General features: G+C 32.7%; 1 long non-coding RNA gene across 1 annotated transcript in view; it reads right to left on the bottom strand.

The window, feature by feature from the left end:
* Positions 1-19,871, bottom strand: part of LOC140603496 (uncharacterized) — a 33,541-nt gene that overhangs the window by 7,558 nt on the left and 6,112 nt on the right. Inside the window, exon 2 of the long non-coding RNA XR_012006486.1 lies at positions 14,846-14,973. This is a non-coding gene — a long non-coding RNA (uncharacterized lncRNA). The remainder of the gene's footprint in view (positions 1-14,845; positions 14,974-19,871) is intronic.

A 19,871-nucleotide genomic window follows, 5' to 3' on the forward strand; every position in this document is an offset into this window, starting at 1 on the left:
TACACATTTGAGCAACACAAACAAACTGGACTTTTAAAAAGGAAAATATAATTTAGACTCTTAGCTCTCCTGTTAATTATCTGTATGACTTTGTACATAAGTTTTCTTTAGTTAACCTTAGCAGAATTTTGATGAGTGTTTATTATGTATAGAAAGGGTTTTATGCTTGGTGCTTCAGTTGAATATCTTATTAAGTAACAGGCTCAAAAGATATGCTGTCAAATGTCTTTTCTAGTTTTAAAATGTTGATACCATAAAACAGGCCCATTTGTTTTTTGTTTATCTGATGTGTTATTTTTTAAGAGATTTATGGGAACATAGTTTAATTGGAAAATGCTAACATGAAAGCGTTATATTAGCAGTTTAAGCACATTGAGATTATCTCAATAGCTTTCTGACATACACAATTTCAGACACTATTAAACTAATCAAATGAGATATCACTATGATTACATGAGTCACTTACACTCAGAGTGAGATTTTTTATTTTTTTATATAATGGTATAACAATATCAATGAGAATAAAATATATGTATTTGACTTTGCTGAATCAATTTTGTGACAGCCTGGATTAACTATTTTGTAGAGTATAATTAAACTAATTTATAAAGTAAATTTGTACTAATCTCTTTATAAGAATGTATAGCTAAAATTTGAATCTCAGAAATATTTACATTTCCTCCAACATATAATCTTATTAATCTTAACATATTTTCTAAAGTGTGCTGCAACATACCCTCAATGTAAATTAGTAGTTAAAATATATTCACAGTAAAAATAATCCCTAATTCAGCTAAGAAATAACTTGGGTATCAACATTATAGGAGGAATTTCAAACGATATAAGAATAGGTATATTTTGTCTTAAAGATGAACTATAATATGGTTATATTCCATTTTCATCTTGATGAAAAGGAAGATATTATACTCTAATTTTATTAGTCATAAAAGATGTAATGATTAATACAATAATCAAATTTGTGGTATTACTGAACTGAAAGGCACTGAAATGATAGCAGTTTGGAGGAGTGGTAAAGTGAATAAATTACTTAAGAACTATTAAATATTATGCAACAAAGACAAAATAATCCTATATAATATAGTATGAAAACATCGAGATAATTATTTGTTATTCAAGAAAGTAAACTTTTTTACTTTTCGGCCAATAGAAACAAACCTGTATGATACATTTATGTATATGTTAATGAACAAAATAGTGATTTATTTTTATAGGTTAATATATGCATATTTTAAATATTTTTCCAAGTATGGTAGTTAAGAACTGCTCAGCAACAGGAGTACGTAGGTGGTTCAGTCGGTTAAACATGCTACTCTTGGTTTCAGGTCAGGTCATGAGATGGAGCTCTGTATGAGTCAGGCTCCAGTCTGAGCCCAGAGTCAGCTTTCTCTGACTCTCCTCATGTTCTCTCCTTCTCTCTCAATCTCTCTCTCTTTCTCTCTTTCTCACTAAAAAACATAAGTAAATCTTTAAACAGGAACTACTCAACAATATATGAAAGTGCCTGTATTCTTATTCGCAATATAAGGAATTCCTCTTGTCAGTCTTATATGTTATTTTAATTTACATTTTCCTTACCAATACTAAAGATGAGCACCTTTTCTTCATGTTCATAGTAAATTTCCTACTTATAGTTTTTTCAATTTTTTCTCCAGACTGTATTTCTCTTATTTCTTAAGCTATATAAAAAATAAAAATTATTTGTAATTTTACTTCATATAGGTTGCAAATATTTGTAGCATCCATCATTTGCCTTTTCTATTTAATGTACCTTTTATTATACTTTTAAATTTTTTTGTACTGCTAAATATGTATACTTTTTCTCTATTATCATGGGTTGCCTCTCTGACTTGGGGGACCATTAACAACCCATTTTTTTTTAACAACCCATTTTTTAAAAGTATTCTGATACTGTCTCTAATTTTTTTGTTATTTTCTTTAATATTTTATTTATTTATTCATGAAAGACACAAAAAGTGAGGCAGAGACATAGGCAGAGGGAGAAGCACAAGGAGCTCCACAGGATTCTCTATCCCAGGACCCCAGGATCAGGACATGAACCAAACACAAACACTCAATCACTGAGCCACTCAGGTGCCCCTAATTTTTTTTTTGTTATTTATTTATTTATTTATTTATTTATTTATTTATTTATTTATTTATTATTTAAATCTCTGATATATTGGAAATTACCCATTTACAGCAGTAGAATAAAAAATAGAAAATGTGTGTTTGCTATCAAATGGATTACCAATTAAGACGAGATCATTAGTAAGTAAACCCCTTTTCCCTACTGAATTGAAATACAAATGTTTTTATATTAAATTTTATGGAGTATGTATTCTATTACACTGATCTAATTCACTATTCCTGTGACAATATCATGTTATAATTATAGTGGTTTTATAGAAAAATTCAATATCTTGTAAACTCAGCCCTCCATAATTCCTTTTTTCATATTTTATTGTTTAATGGAACTGTAGACTTCCTTATTAATATTAGAATCTAGAAAACTATCCTCAGGGATTGTCAATGGAATTTCATTAAATTTATATATTATTTTTGGAGGATTGTTTCCTTCTTGAAATTAATTTAATTAAAATTAAATCTTCTCATTGAGGAAGTATAACTCTCCATTTCTTCTTATAGTTTCAATGTCCTTAAAAATTGGTGTTCCCTTTCCATAAATGTTACAAATTTCTTATTAGATTTATTTCTTGGGTTCTTATGTCTTTGACTACTATTTTGAATATATATTTACATGTGTGTGTATGTCTTTATTTCCATCCAAATACAGCCTTTGCTTGAGTTAGAGAAAACCTGTTTTGTATTTATCTTATATTCAACTATCTTTAAAAATTCTGTCTTACTTAAGTGTTTTAACTAAAGTCTCTTGTTTTTTCTTAAATTTGTATTCTTATCATCCTCAAAAAATACATATTCTTGGCACTTCCTTCTGAAATGTGTAAAAAATTTCCCTGATCATAATAATAGTAGGTGAGGAAAAGCTTTCCTATTTTATTCCTGAATTTAATGAAAAGGGCTTCAATATATCATCATGTTGTCTGATATTTTCTACTTTGCTTTAAAAATTACCTTTATCCTATTTAATTACTGTCCCTCTCTTCCTGTTTTACTTAGAATTTTACTATGAATTGCTGTGAAAAAAACTATGGATGCAATAATTTTTTTTTACAAAGTGGAAGACACAGAAGATAAAGATAAGTAAGAAAATAAATAATGTGTCAAAGCTTAGTAATCATGCACAGACCGCTGTAGCTCCAGGATTTTATTATTATTCAACATTTTCTTGTTTGTCTTTCTTGAGGACAAATAGTTTTCTCAGTAGTGGACTTTCAAAGGGATAACTAAGAGATTAACAAAAACAAAATTCTATAAAGTTATATTTTGTCATACTAAATCATGGCTTTTAGAATTTTACTCTCATACAATGCATTAAACTTCATTTTACTGGGAGAAAAAAAAAAGAGAGAGAGAAAGGATGGAAAATTCTGGACAGATATCAGAGCACAAGTCTCCTTAAATCAGCAGCTCAACAACATCATCAAGACACAGTTTCTTTCAGTATGTGCCCTCAGCCATTATTAGGATGCTTTTCCTCTTAACATAGCAACTGGCAACTTTAACCTTTATCAGATCCCATGGAGAGTTTGTGACACCACTGAGTGTCTGCTTTAGTAGTTCTGGGATGGACTGAGCACAAAATTTTGTAGTCCCAACTTGTTTCCAGATGATGTTCTCTTTTTTTTTTTTTTTTGATGTTGATGGTTCTAAGCGCACGGACTTCCCTCATGGCCCCCCAAATGAATGGCTGGAAACTTTTCCAGCATTTCATATGGATTACACTATAGTCAGGCAAAAGATAATGTATCCCTATTGAGTGTCCCATATTAGAAGCAATTTTTTTCAAAAGCCACAAAGTTGCCTTTTCTTCATTTCTTATTTTCTAAAATGTTGCTGTATGTCCATAACTAACCAGGATCTTTACAAAATGATTGAGTTAGTTAATTTGTTTAGACCCATCAAGTTTCACCATCTGGGGTTCTTTTAGATACCTTGATCACTTGAAAGACAGTAAAAAAAGAATTAAAATTTTATAAACAACAAAAATGGGCAGAATGATCATGGATAGAAAATTAACAGAGCCTTAAACAACAAAAGCTAATATACATTTTCTCTTTTATGGCATAAATTAATTTACCGAAGATGTATCGGTCTTTTAAAAACTGATTTTGATTTTATTATTGTTCTATTTTTTTCCTTATTCATATTTCACTCGTAGTAACTTAATTTCCTAATTCTTTGATTTATTTGTAGTTTATTGTTCAGTTTGCTAATTTAAATATTTACCTAATGCTAATCTGATTTCATAATAAGTTTTACAGTGGTAACTATTTCTCTTAAATGCATTCTTGATTCCTATATATACTAAATTGTTATGTTTTCATTATTTTCTGTTGATTTGCATTTACTTTCCATTCTTGATATTTTCTGATACCTTGTGGTAATTTTAGAGAACATGTTCCTAACATGTTCTTTGAGCATGTTTCTGCTATTGATTTTTAGGTTTCATTTAATCATACCATATAAAATATCTACACTTTGAAACCGAATAAGAGTATCTGTATGATACAGTATATGTTATGTTTATGTAAGTGATGTATGGGTAAAAGGAAAAAATTTGCATTCTCTATAAATAACAATATGACATATATGTAATGACTGTAAACATATAAATAAACATTTAAGCTTTTTGATGACACATTATTCAAATCTGTTATTGCTATGTATTTGGTTTTCTGTATATTTAGCTTGTTTCATACACTCTTTGTGAAAATACATTTTTGAAAGATTTAATTAATTAATTAATCTATTTATTTATTTATGTGAGTGAGAGAGAATCGAGACAGAGAGCAAGCAGGGAGAGGGGTGCAGGATGGCAGAGGCAGAGGGAAAAGTAGGCTCCCCACTGAGCAGGAAGCCCAGTGCAGGAATGGATCCCAGGACCCCTGGGATCATGACCTGAGCCACAGGCGGATGCTTAACTTGACTGAGCCACAGGTGCTCCAAAAAGGATATATTAAATCATCTGCCAAATTTCTTCTTTTATGAAGTTGTCTTTGCAATTCAAACTCATTCTTATTCATGTATTTGACTTGTGATTGATTCATAAATATTTAATGTCTTTATGGATTTTAAAATTTATTAGTATATATGTGTGCTTCTTTCTTTCATATAATACTTCTGGCCCTTAGTTCTAATTTATCTGATATTTATATTGATATGCACAATTTCTTCACTTTCATTTGGTTAGCATATAGTTGTTTAAGCCCTAGGTTTTACACTTTGTTTAGTTTGTTTTTGTTTTTTAGTTTCTTATAAGTTATATCCAGCTGATCGAGTTTTTTCAATAAACTAATCTTATTATGGGTTGGTTTTATAATTCTAGAGTTTGGACTCAAATTGGTTTTTTGTTTCTTTTTTTTTTCTTTGCAGAGACTCTAGTTCACAAAACATGAGCCAAACATGAACAAACCATATCCCACTATCCTGAAAGGCAGTGGAAGGAGAAATTCTATAGCTAAAAATAGAGTAAATAGTCATCTCTCAGGGGGTTTAAACACAGGCTCATATTTTACTTAATCCCATAGCTCCGAAAGGGAATTATGTTCTTTCTTATATTTCAAAAGGGGCATCGAGGACTAAATTCAAGCTGATGTATTATAATCAAGTTCCAATAGCCAGTTTCTTTTAGGCCTTTAGGCTTAAAATAATTTAAGGGATAGGCTGGTGACTGTCCTCTTACACAAAGTTAGAAACTGCGTGGGAAGGGAGTCTCCTCTCATTCTAATCAGGACATGCATCACTGTGGCTCTTTAAAATTTTGCTCAAGGGCCATCAAGACAAATGGCACCCCAGGCGAGACCAGCAATCTAACAATGTCTATATTTTGACAAAGGATTTAGCCAATCCACATTTAGTATAATGGCTGACATTTGATTTTGTGCTTCTCAGTCATACCTACAACCTGGTTACATTTCTGCTCGTTCATCTTAAACTTTTCCTAGTTCTGAAATTGTATTCTGCTCTTCAATTTTGCCCGATCCTTCCCTTCCTTATCAATAATAAATCAAGCCATATAACTTCAGTCTTTCAAATTATACTCTCACCCAAATGATTTATTCACCAACAGCATTTCCATCAGAATGAAACATTTTGAATACTTTCCTGTTTTATCCCCTTCCAACATGAAATCTTAATTTAGAATGCTTTTACTTCCCTGATTTTATCACCAAAATATAATATGCCTTATGCTGGGATTACTGTATATTTTTTTTATGTATTTTATCTTTCATTTCAATAGTTATCACTTAATTAATTACCATATTTTATTTAAGCATGAATCGTTTAATGCTTTTGCCATCAACTGTTTACCTAATGTATTTTCCATATCTTGGGATATCTATGACGGTTCAATTGCTATTTGGTTAGAGTACACAGGAATAAATAGTTTCTGAATTCTTGTATGCCTAAATATGTAGCACTTTGATGTTGATAGTCAATAGATGTAGTAGCTTAGTAGAGGATTCTGGAAATGCTATCATTTTCTCTCAGTAGTCTGCAGATATTCCTCCAGTCGCTGGCTTCTGGAATAGCAGATAAAATACCTGTAAGCAAAGTTTTTTGGGGGTCTAAAGTTTGGTAAGATATCGTTTATCCTGGAAATGTAGGGATATCGCTGTTATGTCTGAGAGTAAGTCTTTAAAATTAATTTTCTAGAAGTTATTGAATTTTTCACAAATAAAGGCTTTTCTTAAGCTTAGGGAAATTCTCATATGTTCAATTATCTCTGCAATATTTTTCTGTTATATAATTTCCATTATTTGCATGAGATTTACTTCACCTGTTTTCCTTATCTTTTTCTTTTTAAAGATTTATTTACTTATTCAAGAGAGACACACAGAGAGAGAGGCAGAGACACAGGCAGAGGGAGAAGCAGACTCCATGCAGGGAGCCCAATGTGGGACCCCATCCCAGGACTCCAGGATCACGCCCTGGGCTGAAGGAAGGCAAGCACTCAACCACTGAGCCAACCAGGTGTCCCTATTTTTTTCTCAAGAATTCCATTTCCATATATATTACAGACAGAAAGAAAAAAAACACCATTAATATATATTTATTTAGTCTTCCTTAATAATGTTACTGTTTCTAATAGGAAAAATCCTGTTTTTAGTTGATCTACTGCCTTTAACATTTGAAAACCATGGGATATCTCTTGTTTCAGAAAATCTTTGTAAATATTTTTTAGGTTTCTCATTACTTTGTTGTTAATTTTCTCACAGTAGACTCTTGTGGTTTTCTTTAATGTACTTCAGGGAGAGACTTGTTCTGAATGTCTACCTTGAGCTTCGTCTTCATTTTCACATTAACATGTTCCCTTAATGAACTGTAATTATTTTCTCTTCCTGATCATGATTTTTTAGTTCAGTAAGGCTCAAGGCATTATTTTATGATTCTTTTCTTCATAGCAAATGAGTGATAAATAGAAGTAGAATATGGCATGGATTCCCTTCTAGGGGAACAGGTAGAGAGAATGCTTGGTAGAGAATTATTTCGTTGCTGAGGTACATGGAACAATCTCACATCCCAAGATTTCCTGGCTGTCCAAGCAGTAAGAATGATGACAATCAACTCACAAGAGCAGTTTACTTACAAGCCAACTGTAGTCAGCTGGATCCAGTAAGTTCTCCCACAAAAACCCCCAGCCAACTGGTAGGCTTTCTGATAGAATTTACTGGCTTTTTCCTGCTCAACCTTCAGGAAATCTTGACATCTTCATTATATGCCTTGGATCTGGAAGAAATGTACGATCTGTAGTTGGCTCTGAGCCCTGATTTACAATCCATACAAAGAAAAAACAAAGTACCACATGTTTTTCTTTCTTTGAGAGATACAGGGAGAAACACTGAGGTCAGACAAATGTTCTAGGCTCTGCCAAATTTCAGCGCCCTGTAAAAGAATTTGGGAAGAAGAGAGAAAAGAGGTAGCAACAAACAAGTTTATATGCCTAGGTATTGTTGAGCTTTTGAAATGTATTATTCATTTAATTCTTATAGCGACCTCAATGGTAGGAATTACTATTATCTTCATTTTCTGAGTACACAAACTACGGCATAGAGGCATTTTGCAATTTGGCCAACGTCTCATATGGCTAATAGAATAGCAGAAATAATGGTAAACCAGGGAGATACAAACCATGAGCTAAATCATCATGCTATATTACTTATTTCATTAGCTTCCTATCAGTTTATTTCCATCTGAACACAACATCCACAAAACATACTCTCATCATTTGTCTATTTTATCCATACTTTATCTTATGCGAACAAAGACTTGTTAAGACTTGGGAATACAAACAAGACAGCTCAAACTTTTAGAAGCTTATAGTTTAATGGCTTGACAGAACATAAAATCAATATTCAAATGTGAATTCCAACACTGGTAAGCAGAAGTGTTTGTATGTGTTTATGTGTGCGTGTAAAGAGAGTTTTAAAAATTTATACAAAACATTTTCATTTTTTAAAAGATTTTATTTATTTATTCATGAGAGACACACAGAGAGAGAGAGAAAGAGACAGAGACAGAGAGAGGTAGAGACACAGGCAGAGGGAGAAGCAGGCTCCATACAGGGAGCCTGACGTGGGACTCGATCCCAGGTCTCCAGGGTCACACCCTGGGCTGAAGGCGGCGCTAAACCACTGAGCCACCTGGGCTGCCCCACAAAACATTTTCAAAGTGTTTACAAACTATTCTACCAATTTAGCAAATTATCTACCTAAAAGATGCCAACAAATACTTAAAAATAAAATGGCTCATGGCAGTAATGACATGTAAATACTATAAATTTTACTTTAGTGCATAGTTTCTCAGCCTAGGTACTATGGGTGTTTGGGGCTGAATAACACTTTTGTGGGGGGGGCTTGTACTGTACGCTGCAGAATGTTTAGCACCAACCTTGTTCTTCACCCACTAGATCCTAGCAGCAGCCACTCCTCAGGTGTGCCAACCAAAAATATCTCCAGACATTGCCAAATGTCCTCGGGAGAAAAATTGTCCTCCATTAACCATGTTCTAGTGTTCTTCTTCAGGAATAACATTACTTATAATAATAAAAAAGAAGTTACATGTTCAAAGATTTGTATGGAGGAAAAGGGAAATTAAAATTTTTAAGGAATCCAATTGTTAGTCTGCCAATGCCAATGCTTATCTCAGGCAAGTTTAGTGATCATTCCTTAGTAGAAATATCATTTCTAAGTCCTTTTAATTCATAATCTCCACAGAATCACTCACAAGGCTCTCTCTTTGCCTCAAGCTACATCGGTCCTATGTTTTATTTAGTTTTTTGAAACAATATCTGCAACTCATCCAGAGGATAAGTGCATTCACCTTGGTTCTGGTATTTCCTCTACCTGGAATTCAAGTGTCTAAATTCCTGCAGCTGGTTGGGCGTCCAACAATAGTTTGACACACCATTCAGAAAAGTTTGTCGTTGAGGAGACTAACTCTTCAGTATTTGATAAGTCATTGTGTCTGAAAGCAGAGCACCTACTAAAACAAACAAACAAACAAACAAACAAAAAGCAAAGGTTGGGAGCACCTGGGTGGCTCACTGGTGGAGTGTTTGCCTTTGGCTCAGGTTTCCTGGGATCCAGTCTTCCCACAGGGAGCCTGCTTCTCCCTCTGCCTATGTCGCTGCCTCTCTGTGTCTCTTGTGAATAAATAAATAAAACTTTAAAAAGAAAAAAAAAGAAAGAAAAAAGAAGGAAAACAAAGGCTAAGGTTTATGCTTCAGTCTCTATCGAAACTCTGACTTTAACATTGGTGATTTCTCTGCTAAAAACTATCTTGCTGCCTTCAGTCAGCTTTTTCTAAGTCTGCCATTCAGACTTTTCAGTTTGTTCACTACTAACAGAGGCTTTCATATCAAAGAAAGGCTCTAGTAGATTAGTCACATTTTTAGCACAAATATGCAATATGCAAACTTTGTGCTAGCAGAGCTTCCCTTGCATTAATTCAGATGGTGTTTAGTATAGAACCCAGCACTCAATAAGCCATGTAAGTGAAGCCACACCACCATTAAATCTTTTCGCTTTTTAATTCTATGTTAATTCCTAGTCTTTTAGAACAAGCTAGCCATTAATCAATGTTACCTATATAACCATAGTCTTGTAAATTATTGGAATGACCACGCGTATAAAAAAATTACTTTTTTTTTTCTTTTGAGAGAGAGAGAGCACCTGTGCGTGCATACACAAGAGGGGAGGGGAGGGCGAGAGGGAGGAGACAGAAAATTAAGCAGGGTCCTCCAAGCTCAGTGCAGAGCCCAATGTGGGGCTCAGACTCACGACTCTGAGATCAAGAGCTGAGCCAAAATCAACAGTCAGATGCTTAACTGACAGAGCCACCCAGGCACCGCTAAACAACTTTTTAACTTGGAATGAGGACTCTCTCCTCTTTGACATATTATTACAGTTCTCTCTAGCAGTCAACTGTACACTTGAAAACCAATTTTTTTTATCGCTTCATATGTGATATCCAAGCTTGCCCCTGAGTGTTTGCCTATGCTTCATTTAAGGAAAAGTACTCTAACATTGTTCCAGGCAGTATGATATGACTCAAACTCCAAAGAAAATATTTAAAATAATAATAATAAAAAACACCCACAAGGTCCTAATAGTGATTCTTCTTTTTAAATAAGAGAAGTTACTGCTACTCCTAACATCTCTACCTAATTTGTAATAGTCTAAGTTTTACAGTTTTCCTGGGCAATAAATTCTCTTCAAAATTTTTATATCTAATGCCAGACATAGCAATTTTCAAGCTGTGAGATCCACTTGTCACATCCTTGAAATTAGTTCCAGGTCTAAAGCAAGAATAAGAGGCATGTATAATCTTCCATCACTAGAAAACCAAACATATGTTTTGAATGGGAAAAAACAAAAGCATGTTTCTTATCAGCTATAACCATTGAGTGGCCAAAGTAACTTAGGTGCACTTATAGTTGGCTCTGTGTTTATATATATATATATATATATATATATATATATATATATATATATATAATTATTTTATAATATTGGAACTGTAAAAGAACCTTTTAAAAAATGTTAGTGAGGAATTTAGAATTAGAGATTATTGGTAAGTGGAATTGGTTTCATTCATGCCTAGTTAAGGCATCAGTGTTCCTGGATAAAGCTAAATAGTGTCTATTGCACTTGGATCTAGAGTTTCAGTTCTGAGTTCATTACTTATTAGTTATAATACTCTGGCCAGGTTTTTTGGTTTTGGTTTTGTTTTTTTTTTTGTTTTGTTTTCTCTAAGCTTCACTTTCTCCAGTGTATTAACTAGGCTTCTCCAGAGAACAGAACTTATTATAGTTCTTTATTGTATATATATTGTTATATATTATATATGTACATTATATAGTTAATTTTATATATATATAATTAGAGAGAGATTGATTTATTATGAGAGATTCATTCACACAATTATGAAAGCTGAGAAGTCCTTTGATTTGTTATCTGCAAGCTGGAGTCCCAAGAATGCTGGTGGAGTGTATAATTCCAGTGTAAACCTGAAGGCCTGAGAACCATGGGAACTAAAGCTATAAATTTCAATCTGAGTCCAATGGTGCACTAATGTCTAAGGGAGGAGAAGATGAATGTCCCAGCTTAAGCAAAAAAACAAATTCACCTTTTCACTGCTTTCTTGTTCAATTCAGATCCTCAATGGATTGGATGATGCCCACCTGTGTTGGTGAGGGCACTCTTCTTTCCTCAGTCTACCAATTCAAATGCTAATCTCTTCCATAAACACCCTCACAGACACCTTGAATATAATAGTTTACCAACTATCTAGGTATCCCTTAGCCCAGTCAATTTGCACCAAAATTAACTATCACACACATCCACCAAATAAGGATTATATTTAAAATCTTAAATTTGTTGTGAAGATTAGTTTAGATTATAAATGCCAACACATTTGTAGACTGTTGGGCAAAATGCAGTGTTTAATATGTTAGCTGCTACTAACATTTCAATGTATCTCATTATTTAAATATAAGATAGGTAGAGATTTTTTGTGAGAGCAGATGTATACAATCACGCCACTTCACATTGTCCCCACACACCTGTCCAAGACAGATTCACAAGCCATTTAAAAACAAATGTACTCTAGTTAGTACGGTTGTTTAGGAAATGGGTAGTCTAGACACTGTATTGTTTTTAATTTAACATTGGACCTCAAATTGTCAAGTACAGTGACTATTTCTGGCACACACAACGTATCCCTGATTCTAGAACCAAATTCAGCCCAGCTATGTGTATATGTGTGTGAATGCAAAGAATTGTTTTCCTATTGCTATAAACTTTTAGATCCCCGAGGAAGTTTTACAATGAAACATCCCTTAGTGAATATAGTCAAAGAGAAGGAATTTCCTCTCTTAATCCTCAAGTATCAACTCTGTAATAGTATAGAGGATAATGTCTGTGCTCCTCTCAATATTCTCACTTTGCAGTCCTGGCCTGTGGATGATGATTTTCTAACCACAAATAAGATTTGGCGGTAATCCTTGTTTTAATTTTCTAATTTATCTATCCCCATCATGGAGGTTATGTGTTATTGATGAAAGCCTAACTGAGCTTCCTTTCACTAATGGGCAAGAATCCTATCGATATGTGTCAGAGAAGGGAATGCACAGTATATGCTTTTACTGACTTTAACTTCTTTACTTCCATGTGGCACAGCACACTTGGCATGACCTATTCTGCCAAATTTCGTTCCTCTCCAAGTACCTTCTCTTCCTTCTGAAGCAAGGTGAGTAATGTAATCAGCCATGCAGTTGGCCAGCCTGCCCAGCAGAGCCAGTCTTGTCTTACAATATATAAGCACATTTGAGCAAGTGAATCCAAACCCATTACTCTTTTTGGAATAAGAAGTAGGAGGTCCCACTTTAATATCAAGTAAAAGCCATGTTTTCTAATCTAGCTTTATTATATTCTATCTTTCTAAGAAATCAAAAACTTGCACATTTATTAACATTTTCCATTTCACTGTTTTCATTGGTCGCATATCCTGTATTGCAAGGAGACCAGAGGAGAATTAAGTGACACCTCAAACCTACTGCTGCCTGGATAATCTTCTGCATTATGGCAGTTATGGCAGGGTTTGCTCCAGAACAGGAGCAGGAAGGCAGTCAAGCCTCAGCTCCATGACTTGTCAAGGTTTGAGCAGTGTGTTTTGGCAACAAGGAAGTTCACTAAAAAGCCAAAATACAATTGTAGTTGGTAAATAATGTCTTGAAATAGAATTTCCTGAAGTCATAGATTGCAGATTTGCAGATCTCAGGAGTATACTTAAATTCTGGTAATCCTGGCAGAAACAGTACATTATGGGCAGGCTAAAGAAATCCTTCAGTTTATCAGAAAAAAAACTTGCAGGAAGAAACTTCTGCAAAGTACTAGAGTTGTTACTAGTAAGATAGGATGTAGTTATTTAGAGATTTTTTTTTTTAATGACCTCACACTGTGTTTGTGATATGTATATTTTCTTAAGGGTGTTCCAATAAAAATTAAAGCACAACAGCAACAGTGGAACATTTTCTAAAGATTATCTTTTTTACCATTTGATACACCCAACTTTGTGAATGAATGAGGAAAGGCAATATTACCTCTGTTAATATAAAGGTCATTCATTTAATAAGTGACACATCTGGAAGAACCACATGTCATAGCATCTCTTAACCTTACACCACAATGACATTGAATAATTTCAAGTTATTTTTTACTTCTTCTATTTAAAATTCTGGAAGTCTGCATGTATTTGTAGCTGGGCACAGGCCTTGCATTGTTAATCAGATACCCCATTCTCATCATTTCCTCATTATACTGTGATTTGTTGTACTTTGGAAAAACTGTCAGAAATGCCACATTACATGATTTCTAAATATCTTTCAATGAGGTGGATTGCTACCTACAGGATGATAGCAGAATAAATGCACATAAGAACTTTCCCCAGAAATGAGCTAGAAGTCTGTGGCAAAGGATGCATGTTTTATTTGTGAAAGCTGATTGTTAGTTTATTCAGATTTTCTACAGGAGAGATAGACAATACAGTATAGTAACAGAGACTGAATGTCTTTGAGTTAGACAAATCTTCGTTCAAATTCTACTTTACTTTCTTCTGGCTGTTTGAGCAAGTTCCTTAACCTCTCTGAATCTTTTTTCTCTTTATATATATATATAGCTTAAATAATAGTTCACTGAGAAAACTTAAGTATAAAATGAGATGTTTTATGTAAAATACTTAGCATCGTACTTTGTGAAACATTCAAAATAGTTTTATTATGATATTAATAGTACATATATATTATATTGCATAAGTATAAGTTATAGGACTCAATCAACACATCTTTAGTTATTATTAAAATGTGTCAAACACTGTGCTAAGTTTCAGGAATTGGAAAATAAACAAATCCTTTGTTTATAAGCCTGTGTAGGAGATAAATATTAATCAAATAATCATACAAATTAATGTAAAATTACAGTTGTGATTAGTAATAAGAGGAAATACATCATGTTAATAAATTGAGTCTTTATACTAACATTAAAATTAGGTTAGTTTTATAATTTTTAAAATAGGAGTTTTATACCTCTTATTGAGGATTTTAATATTTTCCTGAGTAGAAGACAATAATGCTTTTAAAACAAGGTGCTAATATGATTAATTCTTTGTATCAAAAAGTTACTTTTGATCACAGCTTGAGAAACAGGTAGTAGAAGGACAACAAACGGATGAGGAGAAGACAATTATCAAATGATTGTAATATTCCAGCCAACAGATGGTGTCAGATTTTGGTTGTAGATACTGGGAGGACTCAAAAAAAAATTCAAAAAAGAATTATAAGTTGACTAAACTTGGTAATAAAAGAACAAAGATGAAGGAAAAGAGTTGTCAGTGACGACCTAGCTTATGGACATGCTGAATGAGATGGATGATGTTGTCATTACAGTAGCATCGATAATAATTAATTATAATTAATAATGAAAATGTCATATTGGGAAAAGAACCTGTTAGCTTAAAGACTGGACAGTCACTTTTACCCATCCTATTGGTGTTAAATAGGTCCTTCAGAAATGTATGTCATGGTTCAAAATGTATTAGAACATATAAGAATGTTGAGGAGGCGAGAAGAATGCCATGGTTTCTAAAACTTTCTGATCTTGAGAATTACAAAGATCAAAAACCTATGAGTAGAAGTTCTATTTATGATGAAGTAAATGGGATCAGATTTACTTTCTGCTTAAAACAACAAAGACAAGCAATATGAAACAATGGTTTTAAGGTAAGTTTATTGGTCTGTAGGTAAATTTAAAATTTAATTTTACCCTGGGACATGAGAAATAATATAAGCCCTGTGACCATTCAAACATACAGGCCAAAATGGTTTATAGGTGTGATCCTGGGGGCATGTAATCAGACAGACTTCAGTGTCCTCCCTAAGTTGTGGAGACAGAGTTGAGTGTGCAGAAAAACCAAGAGAGCTATTATTCAAGAAAAGACTATAGCGAAGAGGGAAAATTCCAGAGAAATATTCCAGAAATTTGGAGAGACCCCTTTTGAGTATTTAGCTAACTACTGATCAGCATATGAGGGTACTAAGGAAAGTAGCACTCAAACAGGCTTTACATAAGAGTATTTGGTATTCATGCAAGCTTGCGAAAAGGTCTGTTCCCATCAAATAAACTGAAAAGCCATGAGGCATGGGGTAATGGACAGGGAGTCTTGCCTCTTTAGTAGTGGGGAATAACTGACCCTTGAGAGATGACTGTTCCGATGCCACCTAATAAACATTAAAAGCAGGACCTGAAAAGATCAAACTCTTTCCAAATAATTTGATAGCATCCCAGACAAAGCTCAAGAATTGTATAGGAATATAAAATAACTCAGCACCAAACAAGCTGAAAATTATAATGTGTCTTATACAATAAAATTTATAAGACAAATAAATGAGGAAATACCATTTATGATAAAAAAAATCAATCCATTGAAATCTACCCAGAACTAATAAAGATGTTAGAATTAGCAAACAGGTACGTTAAAATAATTATTGTAACCCTATCCATATATTCACAAAATTAAGTAGAGTATGGAAGATATAAAAAGGACCCAAACCAAAATTCTATAGATACCAATCACAATGTGCAAGAAGAAAAACACTCGAATGTGATTAATTAAATATTAAGTATTGCAGAAGAAATGCTTAGTGAACTTATAAAAAGGGCAATAAGGTATTTAAAAATGAAACAGAAAAGGCAAACAGATTTAAAATAAATAAAAATTAATAGAAATCAGTGATCTGTGGGACTTCAAGTGGTTTAATATACTTGTAATTTGAGTCTCCCAACTAGAGGAAGCATATGTAGAAAGAGAAAAAAAAATTTGCATGTGAAAAAAATTGCCGACAATATTTTAATTTCAAGGAACATAGTCAAGAAGCTCAAGAATTCTGGAATCAAGACAAGCAAGGACTGTTTTAATTATTATGGATTTATAATATATTTTACAATCAAAAAGTGTGATGCCTCTAGCTTTGTTTTATCTCTCAAGATATTTGGCTATTCAGGGTCTTTGGCAGTTTCAAATGAATTTTAGAATTGCTTTTACCATTTCTTTTAAAAAAAGTTTTGAATGGGAGAAAATATTTGCAGACCATATACCTGAAGTTGGTTTAAAATCCAAAATATATAAGAAACACAAACAACTCAACAGCCAAAAAAAAAAAAAAAAAGACCCAATTTAAAAATAGACAAAAAACTTGAATAGATATTTCTCCAAAGAAAATATGCAAATAATCAAGAGGTATATGAAAAGGTAATCAATATCACTATACATAAGGGAAATATAAGTCAAAATCACAAAATGATGTCACCTCACTTCTTTTAAGATGGCTATTACCCAAAGAGCAAAAGATAGTGTTTGGAGGACTGAGAGAAATTGAAACCCCAGTACACTATTCGTAGGAATGTAAAATGATATGTGGCTGCTATGGAAAACAGTATGGAAGTTTCTCAAAAGATTAAAAATAGAATTACTACATGACCTAGCAATCCCATTTCTGGGTATATACTTAAAATAATTGAAATCAGAATTTTAAGAGATAGCTACACTATTTTTCATAATAGCCAAGATGAAAGTAACCTAAATGTCCATTGTTGGATGAATGGATTTAAAAATGCGGGAAGGGCCTGAGTGGCTCAGTTTATTGTCTGCCTTTGGCTCAGGTCATGATCCCTGGGTCCCAGCAATGAGGCTCACATTTGGCTCCCTACTCAGTGGGGAGTCTGCTTCTCCTTTGCTCTCTGCCCCTCCCCCTGCTTGCACTCTCTCTTTCTCTCTCTTAAATAAATAAATAAAATCTTTTTAAAAATATGGCATATGCACACAATAGAATATTATTCAACCTTGAAAAAGAAAGAAGCCCTGCCATGTGAGACAAAATGGGTGAACCTGGAAGTCATTATGCCAAGTGAAATAAGCTAGACACAGGAGGATAGATACTGTATACTTTCACCTCTATAAGTTATATAAAATAGTCAAATTCAGAGGAAAAGGTAATAGAATGGTGGTTTCCAGGCACTGAGAGAGGGAAAATGGGGGGTTGCTATTTAACAGATATAAAGTGGTAGGTTTTGCAAAGAGGCTAAGTTCTGGAGATCTGCTGTACACATTATGCCTATAGGTAGCAATATTGTATCATGTACTTAAAACTGTTAAGATGGTTGTTCTTAGCACAATAAAAACAAAATAAATTAAAAGAAATATACTCTAACTGTAAAGACACAAATGGACTAAATGTAAGAGGATGAAAAAATATACTAATACAAGTTAAAAGAAAGTAGAGGGGCTATGTTAATATAAAGCAAAGGTGATTTCAGAATAAGAGGACTCTTTCATTACAATAAATGTGTCAATTTATCAAGAATACAACAAATCTTAAGTGTTTGTGTGCTTAATAGCAGGGTTTCAAAATACCTAAAGTAAAAACTGGTAGAACTTCAATGAGAAATAGATAAATCAAAATGTATGAGATATTTTAATACCCTTTTCTCAATAACTGATGGAATAAGAGACACAAAGAGATAAGATTGTAACTTTTCCAACTGGATCTAACTTAACCTGACCAACATTTACACAACACTCTGTTCTACAACAGTAAAATATGTGTGCTCCTCAAATACACATAGAACATTTATTAAGATGGACCATGCTCTGAGTCATAAAATATGTCCCAATAAACTTTTAGAAGACTTAAGCCCTATAGTACATATTCTCTGACAATAATGAAATTAAATCAGCTAGTAATCTCAGGAAGATATCTCTTAAAAATCTCTAAATATTTACAAATCAGATAAAATACTTCTAAATAACCCATTACTTAAGAAGAAATCAAAAGGGAAAATAGAAAGTATTTGGAACTTAATAAAAGTAAAAACTCAACATATAGAAATTTATAAGATTCTGTTAAAAACAGTATACATGGAGAAATTTATGGCAATGAAATAAATTAGAACTATATCAAAAAATAATAGAGGTATTAATAATTTTAGCCTCAGGTTGCTTCTTAAGACACTATAAAATTAAAACCAAAGTGAGTAAAGGAAAAGAAACCATAAAGATTACAATGAATATCAGTGAAATATAAACTGAAAAGAAAAAGGAAAAATCAATGAAAACAAAAGATTCATTAAGAAGATCAATAATTGATAAAGTTTTAATCACATTGTTCAGGAAAAAGAGAAAGAAGACACAAATTACCAATATCAGGATTTAGAGAATTGATAACACTACAAATTCTATGTATATTAAAGTGATATAATAAGGAAGTGACAATAAATTAACAACAGAAATGAACAAAATCATTGAAACACACAAATCTCATTCAGGAAGAAATGAAGAAACTGAACAGGACTACGTATATTAGGAAATATAAATTGTAGTTGAAAACCTTCCCACAAAGAAAACCAATTCTAGTAAACATTTATAAGAAAGAAAATAACACAATTTCTATACAAACTCTTCCAGAAAGTTGACAGGGAAAGAATATATTGCAACACATTTTATAAAGAGACCATTCCCCTGATATAAAAACTATGAAAAAATATATTACTGCAGGAAAAAAAAAACCTACAGAATAATAACTGTCAAAACAGATGCAAAAATTCTAAACCAAACCCAAGGACATATAAAAAGACTAATTTGTAATGACCAGTGGGGTCAATTTCAGGAAGGCAAGATTGGTTAACATTCAACTAAATAATTCACCAGGTTAATGAGTCAATAAAATCACACGGTCATCTCAATTGACACACACACAAACACCATTTGGTAAAATCCCATATTTGATTGCTTTCCACAATGTCTTGAATTAATTGGATGTTCATATTCAAAATTTAACTGATCCATGCACCATTTTATATAAAATTTTTTTAAGGTGACTATTGACATAAATGTAAAATTACAAACTGTGATACTTCTAGGAAAAAAAACATCCAAGAAAACTTATGTGACTTTAAGTTAGGCAAAGATTTTTTAGATATGACACCAAAAGCACAATCTTTTAAAGAAGAAATAGATCGATTTGTCTTGCTCACGATTAAAAATGTCTACTTTTCTAAAAATATGGTTAAAGTAATGAGAAACAAGCCACAGACTGGGAGAAAATATTTGCAAGTCAGGAATATATATAAAAACCCTCAGAAATCTATTTTAAA

Source organism: Canis lupus, chromosome 14, assembly GCF_048164855.1.
Source record: "Canis lupus baileyi chromosome 14, mCanLup2.hap1, whole genome shotgun sequence".
NCBI classification, from domain to species: Eukaryota; Metazoa; Chordata; class Mammalia; order Carnivora; family Canidae; genus Canis; species Canis lupus.